The sequence below is a fragment of the Microtus oregoni genome, unplaced genomic scaffold, assembly GCF_018167655.1.
Source record: "Microtus oregoni isolate MIOR12 unplaced genomic scaffold, Mior012 000044F_ref0000062, whole genome shotgun sequence".
Classification (NCBI taxonomy): Eukaryota; Metazoa; Chordata; class Mammalia; order Rodentia; family Cricetidae; genus Microtus; species Microtus oregoni.
In genome coordinates, this window is record NW_024543218.1 from 14,261,862 (window position 1) to 14,274,029 (window position 12,168).

Sequence of the window (12,168 nt, forward strand, 5' to 3'; positions counted from 1 at the left end):
TGTGTCTCCATTTTTTATGGTGTGGAACACGGATCTTGTTATATTAGCATGAACTACCACATGGAAAGCTGAAGCTTCAGAACCCTGAGAATTCCTGGTCTGTTCTTCTTCCTCGTGTGTCCATGGCCGGAGCATCCCCAGCTCCAGTAGCGTGAGCTGTGTCCTCTGACACAGCCCTGTGACTTCCTTTTCGTAGAGGTGCGTGAGTGTCTGAACGCACCAAGAGTCTTCAGTCAGTGAGGATCCTGCTACGAGAGAAGGTGCCCTGAGTGTACGCTCTTCAGCTCGTCTGTGAAGAGGCCCTTTCTGGTGGGTCTATTTACATTAGTTTGTTCATTTTCCTTAAATGACTAAAGCAGCAAAGTCAAACTTCATGACGACTTTGGCTTCTCTATTATCTTTATTTACCACTTCCTATATCCATGATGGAAAAGTTCTACACTTAAAGTATTTTAAATTTTACTTGTACAGATGACTACCCTATGTAACCATTAACAAGGACCTCCTGCAAGACATACTGGTACGATAGTGTGATACAAACTGCAGAAAGGAAGCTAAGCCGGGGCCAATGGGAGCTGAGTTGCTAGTGCTTCTCCCAAACCTGATGGCTAGGTTTGGGTTCAGATTCCTAGAGCTGGAATTCCAATCCCAGCTCTGGCCTGGGCTAGTAGCTAAAAAGCCTCAGGCAAACAGCTTTTGTTTTTTTGTTTAGTTTGTGTCCCCAAAGTTGGGCACCAAAAGCATGATTATTAAAACTCAGAGACAAAAATTGGGGTTCAATATGAAGATCCAAAAAGCAAAGCAGCCAGCCTCTGGCTTTTACTTCTACCTCAGTCTGAAACGGTGTTCCTGCCTCCAAGAATCTCAGAATGAGACTGTGTCTGAGAGCTTTCTGTCTCCTCCCGTTTTATAATCCTCTCTAGTTCTGGGATTAAAGGCATGCACCACCCGGTTTCTATGGCAACTAGTGTGGCTACTGGGATTGAAGGTGTGTGTCACCAATTCTTGGTCTGCAAGGCTCACCAGTAGGTCTGTTTTACTCTCTGATCTTCAGACAAGCTTTATTTATTAAAATACAAATGAAATGCCACTACACAGTGTTGCGGGAGGTCCTCCCACTCCTCCAGCCTATCACCACTGAGGTACCAGCCCACTGGGGCGTGGTTTCTCTCCCTTTAAAAAAGCGGCCACTTCCCTCTTCTCTCTCTCTCTTCACTTCCTGCTCCGCCTGCGACTAGACTCCTTTCCTGGTTGCGAAGAGGGCTGTTGCCTGGGACAGTGATCTGTAAGTTTTTTCCCCTTTAAATAAATACCACCCTAATAATCATAACCCCGAATTGGTGTGGCATTGTTTGTGACTTACGCCTTCATTTTGGCGCCCAACGTTTGGTTTTAGAACCTCTCCTTTCCCCACTCGCAGCCGCGAGTTCGGCTTGGCGGCCCCAAGTTCGGCTTGGCGGCTGCGGGCTTGGCGGGCGCAAGTTCAGCTTGGCGGCCGCGGGCTTGGCGGGCTCTAGTTCGGCTTGGCGGGAGCCCTCCCCTTCCTCAGCCGCCAGCGGCCTTGGACTCCCCACGTGGATTTAAACTCCACAGGCCCGCGTAGTCTCTGGCCGCGTGGTTTGCTCTTTTCTGAGTCATTTTTAAATCTCCCTTGCAAGTACAGCTCTTAAGAGGCACGAACCAGAGCACGTGGTTGCTGAAAGCTGCAACCCCTCAGGGTGACTTGTTCCGTCTCAGGAATTGATTTAATTAGATTTATTTTGTTGAGAAACTTGAATTTTCCAGTTTTTAACATCTACTAAGGCACTGAAACAGGACCATGTTTTCACCGCGACTCTGCAACAGCGCCACCTGCTGGATAATAGGTAATATTGCAGTTTTTGTTTCTAACGCAAATTTTACTGCTTTGTTTTCACTAATACAATGGATTAGTAAATTTATATTTACTAATACAATGAATTACATCATACAAGGTTTATATGATTATGGGGATACCTTAATTTGCTTGTTACTAGCCTTCAGTTTTCTTTTCCATATTCTATCATTAAGGAAGAATATGGCACTCCTAAGAACGATTGAATCTTTACGTACTAATAATGAACAGAAGAATATGGCACTCCTAAGAATGATAGAATCTTTACGAACTAATAATGAACAACTAATTGACAGGATTAAAATTATTGAAAATCAGAGGTTATCTGAACAAGTGGATACTATGACAGACAAAATTGATTCCATATCCAAGGGTATTAGAAAGTTACCTGAAAGGGTTCAGGCTGTTGAATTTGACGTTCAGACTTTATCACAAAGTTTTGATAAGGTAACAGACAGAATGTACCTCCAAGATGGGAATCTACATGATATACAAGAAAAGTTTAAGGAGGACATGTTATCTTTGAAGGAAAAAATTAAAGCTTTGGAATCACAGGTGCAGAATGGGGACCAAAAAATTGATACCTCAGTGAAATCACTGGAAATATATACAGGTCAGGAGATTCAGGATTTAAGAGAGACAATGATAAAAAGATTTGAAAAGATTGGGGAAATTATTGCAGCTGGTGAACAGAGTAAGGAGGCACAAGGACAGGATACAAGGCCTCCACCAGCTATTAGAACTGGCTTACCCAGGGTTCTAGCGACATACCCTATACTTAATTCTGAAAAAGCATCAACTTCTAAAGGCTCAAAGGGAGTCAGAGAAGCTAGATGGACGCCAATAGCAATGAATGATCTGAAAGAAATTAAGCAAGCTGTTGTTAATTTTGGCTTGCACAATGCATATGTAAAGGAAATGATAAGGACTTGGGCTTCTAATGCTAGAGCTACTCCCCATGATTTCCATCAGTTAGTGTCTGCAGTTTTAGATAATGGACCTTCCTTGATGTTTGGAATTTATTTCAGAGAAGAATCCAAACATATGGAACAGCAAGGAAGAGCAAAAGGTATTGAGGTTTCCCAAGATCAAATTCTTGGTGCAGGAGAATATGCTGATCCACAGGTCCAAGCTCTTTATGACGATGAAGTACTGTGTCTATGTCACCAAGCAGCTTTAAATGCTTGGAATAGGATACAAGATCCAGCAAAAAGGGTTGAATCATATACCAGAATTAGGCAGGGACAGAGAGAACCCTTTATTGACTTTTTGCAAAGATTAATTAAGGCTCTGGACATAGGGGTAACAGACCCAGAAGCTAGACGAATACTTCTTGAATCTCTAGCTTTTGAGAATGCAAACATAGAATGCAAAAAGATAATTGGGCCTTTAAAGTCTAGATCAGCACCTATGGATGAATGGATTCAGCATACGATGAATGTTGAGACGTTTAGCTATAATGATGAATCTTGGGTAGGAGAAGCGATTTCCAAAGCAATGAGGAGACATCAAACTGCCAGGTGTTTTAATTGTGGTAAATTAGGACATTTGCAAAGGAATTGCAGGCAAAGAATTTCTAGGAATAATATCTCTTCTGGGAATGACAAAAATAGGAGACCTCGGCCTTCAGGTATATGTAGGAGATGCGGTAAAGGCAGGCATTGGTCCAACGAATGTAGGTCAACAACAGACAGACGGGGCAATCCGATATCATCGGGAAACTCCTTGGGGGGCCTCTCGCAGGCCCCCAAGCCAACAGTGGCCCAGTCATTCCCAGTCACAGTGGAGAACGTGCCTCACCAAGAAAATTAAAAGCTCCAATTTCTGCTGTAAAAAGTAATACTGGTCTAAATGAAGAATTACGTGTGGAGGATGAGTCAAAAAACCCAATAGGACAGAGTAAACGTATATTTTGGCAGACTTCTATTAATGATCAAAGACCAAAGCTAAGAGTCTGTATAAATGGCACTTTTATTGAAGGCTTATTAGACACAGGTGCGGATGTAAGTATCATTACCCCAGAATCTTGGCATCCGAATTGGCCTCTTCAAGAGGTAGATGTTCAATTCCTGGGAATTGGAACCCTATCTCGTGTAAAACAAAGCACAAGATGGGTTGAATGCATAGGGCCCGAAGGGCAAATAGGAAGACTAAGGCCATATATAGCCAATATTGCCATAAATTTATGGGGCCGTGACCTGCTACAGCAATGGAATACCCAGATTAACATTCCTGTATTTCCAGGAACTCATAATTCTGGGAAGGATATGATGAGGTATTATGGGAAAAGGTCACCAGCCATTCAGGCTGTACAAGAACATACAGCAAATACCAAACCTTTAGAGGTACCAACGGCCCTACCTTTAAAATGGCTAACTGAGAAGCCAATATGGACCAAACAATGGCCTCTAGCTGAAGATAAACTACAGGCATTGGAACAGCTGGTGCAAGAGCAACTAGATGCTCACCATATTGAAGAATCAACCAGCCCTTGGAATTCTCCTGTGTTTGTTGTAAAAAAGAAATCTGGTAAATGGAGAATGGTGACAGATCTAAGAGCTGTCAACAAAGTAATTCAACCTATGGGCCCACTACAATCTGGAATTCCTTTGCCTTCTCTGTTACCAAAAGGATGGCCTCTTATAGTTATTGATTTGAAAGATTGTTTTTTCACTATACCGTTACAAGAAAAGGATAGAGAAAAATTTGCCTTCACAGTGCCTACTTATAATAATTCTCAGCCTAATAGGAGATATCAGTGGACTGTCCTCCCACAGGGTATGCTCAATAGTCCTACACTGTGCCAATATTTTGTAAGTAAGCCATTGGAAATAATTCGTAAACAATTCCCCAAGTCCATCATTTATCATTACATGGATGACATCTTATTATCTGATTCAAATAAAGATACTTTAGAAAGGATGTTTGAAGAAGTAAAGAAAGTCTTGCCTAGGTGGGGATTACAAATTGCCCCTGAAAAGATTCAAAGAGGAAATTCTATTAATTACCTAGGTTACAGAATAGGGTTAGAGAAAATTAAAACGCAAAAGGCACAAATTAGGAGAGACCGGTTAAAGACTCTTAATGACTTCCAAAGATTATTAGGAGACATTTCCAGTCTACGACCAGCTGTTGGGATAACACCTGATCTAATAGTTCATTTAAACAAAACCTTAGATGGTGATAAAGATTTGAATAGTCCAAGAGAACTGACAGCTGAAGCAGAAAAGGAACTGACAATGATTGAGGAAAAATTACAGGAGGCACATGTGGATAGGGTGAACCCAAATCTTAGCTGCATCCTAGTCATATTGCCTTCCAGAATTTCTCCTACAGGGATTCTAATGCAGAGGGAAGATATTATTTTAGAGTGGATATTTATACCTAATAAACCAAGTAAAAAATTAAAAACTTATGTGGAAAAGGTCTCTGAATTAATTATAAAAGGTAAGCTGAGACTTCGTCAACTAGCAGGTATAGACCCAGCAGAAATTATAGTGCCTTTTACTACTGAAGAAATAAAAAAGTTATGGGAAGACAATGAACCGTGGCAAAGAGCTTGTGCTAACTTTTTGGGAGAAATTAATAGCAACTATCCCAAAAGTGATAGACTTAATCTCATAAAAAGAACTTCTTGGATTCTTCCTAGAATTGTACGTGATGCTCCAATAACTGGAGCCCGTACGTTCTATACTGATGCAAATAAATCAGGGAAAGCAGGTTACAAGTCAGATGAATTGAGTAAGGTGGAACAAAGCCCTTATAATTCTGTCCAGAAGGCAGAATTATATGCCATTCTTATGGTGCTAAGGGATTTTAAAGAACCTCTTAATATAGTTACAGATTCACAATATGCAGAAAGAGTTATCTTGCATATTGAAACCGCTGAATTTATACCAGATGACACAGAGTTGACTTCATTGTTTATCCAGGTACAAGACATAATCAGGAACAGGCTTTGTCCGATGTACATAACACACATCCGGTCCCATACAGGTCTGCCTGGTCCTCTAGCCCAAGGCAATGCTGAGATTGATCAATTATTGATTGGAAGTGCGTTGCAGGCCTCGGAATTTCATAAGAAGCATCATGTCAATAGTAAAGGCCTAAAGAAAGAATTTTCCATTACTTGGCAACAAGCTAAGGACATTATAAAGAGATGCCCTACTTGTTCTTTCTATAATCAAACACCATTGCCTGCAGGGAGTAACCCAAAGGGTACTAAGAGAAATGAAATCTGGCAGATGGATGTGTTCCACTTTATGGAATTTGGTAAATTAAAATATGTACACCACACCATAGACACGTATTCAGGTTTTCAATGGGCTACTGCCCTGAGCTCAGAAAAGGCTGATTCAGTAATCACACATTTATTGGAAGTTATGGCCATCATGGGTATACCTGCGCAAATAAAGACAGATAATGGTCCAGCATATGTATCTAAGAAAATGAAACACTTTTTTGATTATTATAATATAAAACACATTACAGGTATACCAAATAATCCTACAGGTCAGGCAGTTATAGAAAGATCAAATCGTACTATAAAGGATATGCTGAACAAACAGAAAGGGACTGAAAATACCTCCAGAAATAGATTACATAATGCTTTATTAACCTTGAATTTTCTTAACGCTAATGAGAAAGGAACGACAGCAGCAGAAAGACATTGGATAATGGAAAAGTCTGCTGAACTAAATCAACCGATTTATTTCAAAGATGTGCTGACCTCTCAGTGGAAGCCAGGAGATGTGCTACGTTGGGGAAGGGGTTTTGCTCTTGTTTCCACAGGAGAAGAAAAATTGTGGATACCATCAAAATTAATAAAGTTTCGATTTGAAGAGGAGAAACCTCTTGGAAAGGAGAAATGACAACTCATCCACAACGATGATATTCATACAGGTGGTAAGAAAAACATATAGAATGGGGGCAGGGTTCTGTTCTTATCTCCACAGGAAAACACTCATCTTTGAGAAATTCAAGGGACCCTGGATGTTTGGATACTGACAAATGGAAAAATACCTGCCCAATAGGAAATATGAAGACAACTGAATGGATTGTGTAAGTAATATTAAACCATATTTCTAAATTTTTATAAAGCTGGTTTTGAAGTTGGACTTTGGCTCAGTCCCTCTCCAATTCCAAGCCTGTTAGTAAGAGAAAAACCCAGAGTTTCTGGAGTTTCTGTCTCATGTCAAGAGCCATGATATGGGACAGAAAGAAATATGAGTTTAGAAAACATCTTTGCTTTTCTTCATATCTATCATACTTTTCATTGAATATATCTATCATGTCTTTCATTGAATATATATATATGTTTATATATGTCTATATGATTAATGTTTAAGTTTTTCATAATGAACAATGAGTTTTTCCTGAAGTGACATTTGAAGTTTCCAGGAAGAAGATGGGGCCCCATAACAACAACTCCACCTGGTTGATATGACGTCATGATACTGATAGCGCTACTACAAGACCTGCTTTTGGTACCAGCTGCACAAGACAGTTCCAACTTGGTTAGCTGAAATGGTGCACATCTTATACAACATTTTGGCCAGACCTGCACAAAATACTCAGAGACTATTGGCAATTTTAAAAGACATTGATCTTGAAATTTAACCATCATTTCACTTTCACAGGATCCCCCAGAAAGAACGTCGCCCCCATGACAGCTGGAAGTAATTCTAGAGGACGACGTCCCCTTTCCCAGTAAAACTTGCCCTTGGGTTTAGGGACATCATTTAGGGGTTGATTATAATTAGTATACGATTGAGGGTTGGGGGAGGAATTTTATACGCTCAGGGATCATTTTGAAAAAAAAAAAAAAAAAAGAGGGATGATGGGATAATAGATTTGTAATTGTGAGTTACTGTTTTTAGACAAATACATTGGTATAGATTCTTGTATATTGATACAAAGTTAAATTATATTGACTATTGTACGCATGCATGTTTCTACCTCTGTTTAAAACATTTTTTTATGTATTGACATATATTGTATTGATATATATATATATTGTATATATTTACCATATTGCAGTGTACATTTCTACCTCTGATTAAGATACTTATATAATGATTGTGTATTGATATATATTTGCCTACTGCAATGTATATTTGTACATTGTTTATATTTGGAGGTCATTGTCCTCATTTGTTTCACAGTCGTTTATTGTCTTAGTCTTTAAGTTAGATAGATATTGAGAATTATATAGACTAATAGTCATCTAAGTTTGTCATTTATAATAGACTAATCAGGTTCTTTAGATATATAGAGATTATACTCAGTATAGATAGATAATCTTCAACTTCTTCAAAGAGCTGTAGAAAATGGCCTTTAATCTAACTCAGAGTTTTGTGGTAGTGAGACACAATTGCTCCTGGCAACACCACTCTATTCCCGAGAGAATGTTGAGCACCAAAGACACTCCACCTGGAGCCTTTCTTTTTGGCAGAACTGGCGTTTGGGCAAAGAAATGCCCATACCTCAACAACTGACAAAGATACAGAGCATGCATCAATGGATAAAACAGGACTGTCATATCCTGCCAAGACAGGGTAAGATAGTTTTGAAAAGTTGCTTGCCTTAGAAAATGGTATGTCAGTTATGTTAGGCCTTAGCCAAAGTTGGTTGCTTCAACGCTGCTAATGTGACTTTGGGTGATTGCCCAGGTAGCTAGTTGTCTCTGTAATTTGTTGCATGTTTTGGAAGTTGTTCTACTGAACTTCCTAATTACCCAGGTAACATTATTTCCCTTCTCAGATCTTCGATGGGGTTGAAGACTATATAAATGTAGTTACTTTCTCTCATGACTTGGCCAAGTTATTTATTATACAAGACCTAAGCTAGTTAGAATAGGATATTTGTACTTATTGTATATAATTTCATAGTAGGTTTAGAACTCTCTTATTTAAACAAAAGGGGGAGGTGTTGCGGGAGGTCCTCCCACTCCTCCAGCCTATCACCACTGAGGTACCAGCCCACTGGGGCGTGGTTTCTCTCCCTTTAAAAAAGCGGCCACTTCCCTCTTCTCTCTCTCTTCACTTCCTGCTCCGCCTGCGACTAGACTCCTTTCCTGGTTGCGAAGAGGGCTGTTGCCTGGGACAGTGATCTGTAAGTTTTTTCCCCTTTAAATAAATACCACCCTAATAATCATAACCCCGAATTGGTGTGGCATTGTTTGTGACTTACGCCTTCAACACAGGGCTGATCCAAGTATTCACCGATACTTGTAGAAATATACATCATTACCAGGACATCCCTTGTGAAGATAGCAATGCCCTTGGGTCAGTAAACGGTTTAGAACTGAACCAGTCTGGAGACAATTTCAAAAAACAGATTTATAAAGATTGTCATCTGACCTCCACATGTGTTCTCAGACACACACGAGAGAGAGAGAGAGAGAGAGAGAGAGAGAGAATACTAAAAAGTTATTATCAATCAGTTACCATGTGCAAAACCAGTATTGTGCTTTAGATTGTGCTATATATACCTGACTTCTAATTTTATGATAAGCTTATAACATAAAATTTCTGGAGATTTTTGAATGTTTGACTTATTTTTAATTAAAATAACATTTCTTCCTCTTTCTCCTTCTCAATACTTGTTTCATTTCAAATTCATGACCTCTTTTACTTTAATTATTATTATATATGTATAAACAAAATATATAAATACAACCTGTTTTGTCTATTTGGGATCTCTCTCTCTCTCCCTCTCTCCCCCCACTCAGACACACACACACACACATACACACACACACACACACACACACACACACACACAGGCACACATTGTGTTAGGCTTCTCTAAAGTAACTCAATATATAGAATGAGACATATAAATAAAAAGGGGATTTATTGGAATGTTTTATAAGCTACAGTCTAGCTAATCCAACCGCAGCTGGCTGTGAATGGAAGGTCCAAAACCCCAGTTGTTGCTCAGTCCACAAGGCTGGCTGTCTCAGCTAGTCCTCCGTATACACTGGATCCCCAAGGAGTAGGCTCTAATGCAGCAAAGGAATAGGTACTAGCAAGCAAACAGCATAAGTTTCCTTCTTTCATGTCCATACGTACGCTTTCAATAAAAGCGTGGCACAGATTAATGGTGTGTCTTCCTATCTCAGAGAGCCAGATTAGAAGTAGATCTTCCTACTTTAAATTAAATTTCATACAGGTGTGCCCTCCAGTTTTGTAGTTACCTCCAAATGCAATCAAGTTGACAACCAAGAATAGTCATTGTGTGTGTGTGTGTGTGCGTGTGTGTGTCTGTGTGTGTGTCTGTATGTGTGCGTGTGTGTGTGTGCGTCTGTGTGTGCGTGCCTGTGTGTCTGTGTGTGTGTCTGTGTGTGTGTGTCTGTGCGTGTGTGTGTGTCTGTGTGTGTGTCTGTGTGCATGCGTGTGTGTGTCTGTGTGTGTGTCTGTGTGTGTGCGTGTGTGTCTGTGTGTGTGTCTGTGTGTGCGTGTGTGTGCATGTCTGTGTGTCTGTGTGTGCGTGCGTGTGTGTGTGTCTGTGTGTGTGTCTGTGTGTGTGTGCGTGCATGTGTGTGCGTGTGTGATCTTTACGTGTATGCATGGGCATGATTGTGCTCCTGTGTATAAAGGTCAGAACCAACCTTGTTGTTGTTCCTCAGGAACCACCCAATTTGTTTCCCGAAAGTCTCTCACCAAGACCTGAGGCGTGCCAATTGCCTAGGCTAGCTCTCCACTGAGCCCCAGGGATCTTACTATCTCTGCCTTCTAGGTGCTGATTTCATTTTTTAAATAATAACTGTATTTGTTTTTCTTTATCTGTATGATTTTGTGTATGCACGAATGCATGCCACATGTGTGGGATTCCACAGCAGCCCAAAGAACACCAGATCCCCAGGAGCTGGTGTTACAGGCAATTCTGAACCGTCCATCGTGTGTGCTGGGAACTAAACTCTGGACCTCTGGAAGAGTATTAAATGCTCTTGACTATTAAAAGAATCTCTCCAACTCCAATACTGAGATTATGAACATAGGCCACCTTGCATTTTTCTTACATGAGTGTTGGGAAATCAGACCCAAGTCTTCATGGTTTATACCGAGCACTTTACTGATGTAGTCATCCCCCCATTCCCACAGCAACAGTTTCTAAATGATTGACAGTTTGTATCTGGGAACTTACTTCCCAAAATACCTTGGAAGATTCTCAGGAAGATCCATACTCTTTCCAGCTGCTACACCATGGGCTGCAGCTCCTGCTCAGATTTCCCCGATTTATTCTATAGTTTGTGTAACAATCTCATGCGTGTTGGTCTCCAATAACACCCCCCATTTGCAAGATTATTGTGAACCTAGTCTACAGGGAATATCAAATCCAGTTCACAGACCTTTTCAAAATAGTTGTCTAATGTTTCCACATATACTTGAATTAGATCTAAAATGCCAAGCTCACTTTCTGAGGAATCCACACAGAAGACAAAACGTAGTGTTGCATAATGTCTATGGTTTGTTGGCAGATCCTCTAATAATCATCCCCCTAAAGAGTGACAAACATTCTTACCTCACTTAGACACCAGATGGACGTCTCTCTGATGATCCGCTGCTGCTGATCTTCACTATAGGGTTGACGGAACTCGGAAAGCTGCGGCTTCCCATGGATGTTGAAGGTGTGGGTGGCCTTGGTCATGGCTGGGCTAGGCTGCTGAGTGGGCACTGGGACCAGGGCTGAGGTGGGCTTGCAAGCCCTGCATGCAGGAGCTTGTTGCTGCTGCCTTCCTGCCTGTCCCCTTCTGCACCTAGATTTGTTATCTTCCTGTCCCTTGTAGCAAAGGCAATGTCTTGTGTCCTCTTCATTTCTTCCACGTGCACAGCCTGTTTATTGCTATGTTATAGAGATATACGATTAAACTGATATGCCTGTCAATTTAAATAAAGGTAAGGCAGAGTATTTCAATCTTACTGTACTTGGAGTATGTTAATAATGTACTTTGAATTTGTTTAATTCATAGGATTTAATTCATATAATAATTCATGTTATTGCTATTTGACATAAACAGTGGCTATAACGCTGATGGTTGAATTTGACATGTTTTAACTTGAAGGTCAGAATGATAACATAAGAAAAGTATAATGATTGGAAACATAAGCATTAAGAATTTCATTTCTATCTGAATGAAACAGAGTAAATAATATTCGGAGGTATTAGTCAATCCTTGCAGTCTGGGTTTCTGTAAACATGGAAGTTTCATCTACTCTGCTTGTACCATTTTAAAGCAAACAAAGATGTTTTGTCTGCAACACAAAAGAGTATAGTTCAGATCCTCTGAA

General features: G+C 40.3%; 1 pseudogene; it reads right to left on the reverse strand.

The window, feature by feature from the left end:
- Positions 1-11,019: 11,019 nt before the first annotated feature.
- LOC121434705 lies at positions 11,020-11,527 on the reverse strand (annotated as a pseudogene).
- Positions 11,528-12,168: the final 641 nt, after the last annotated feature.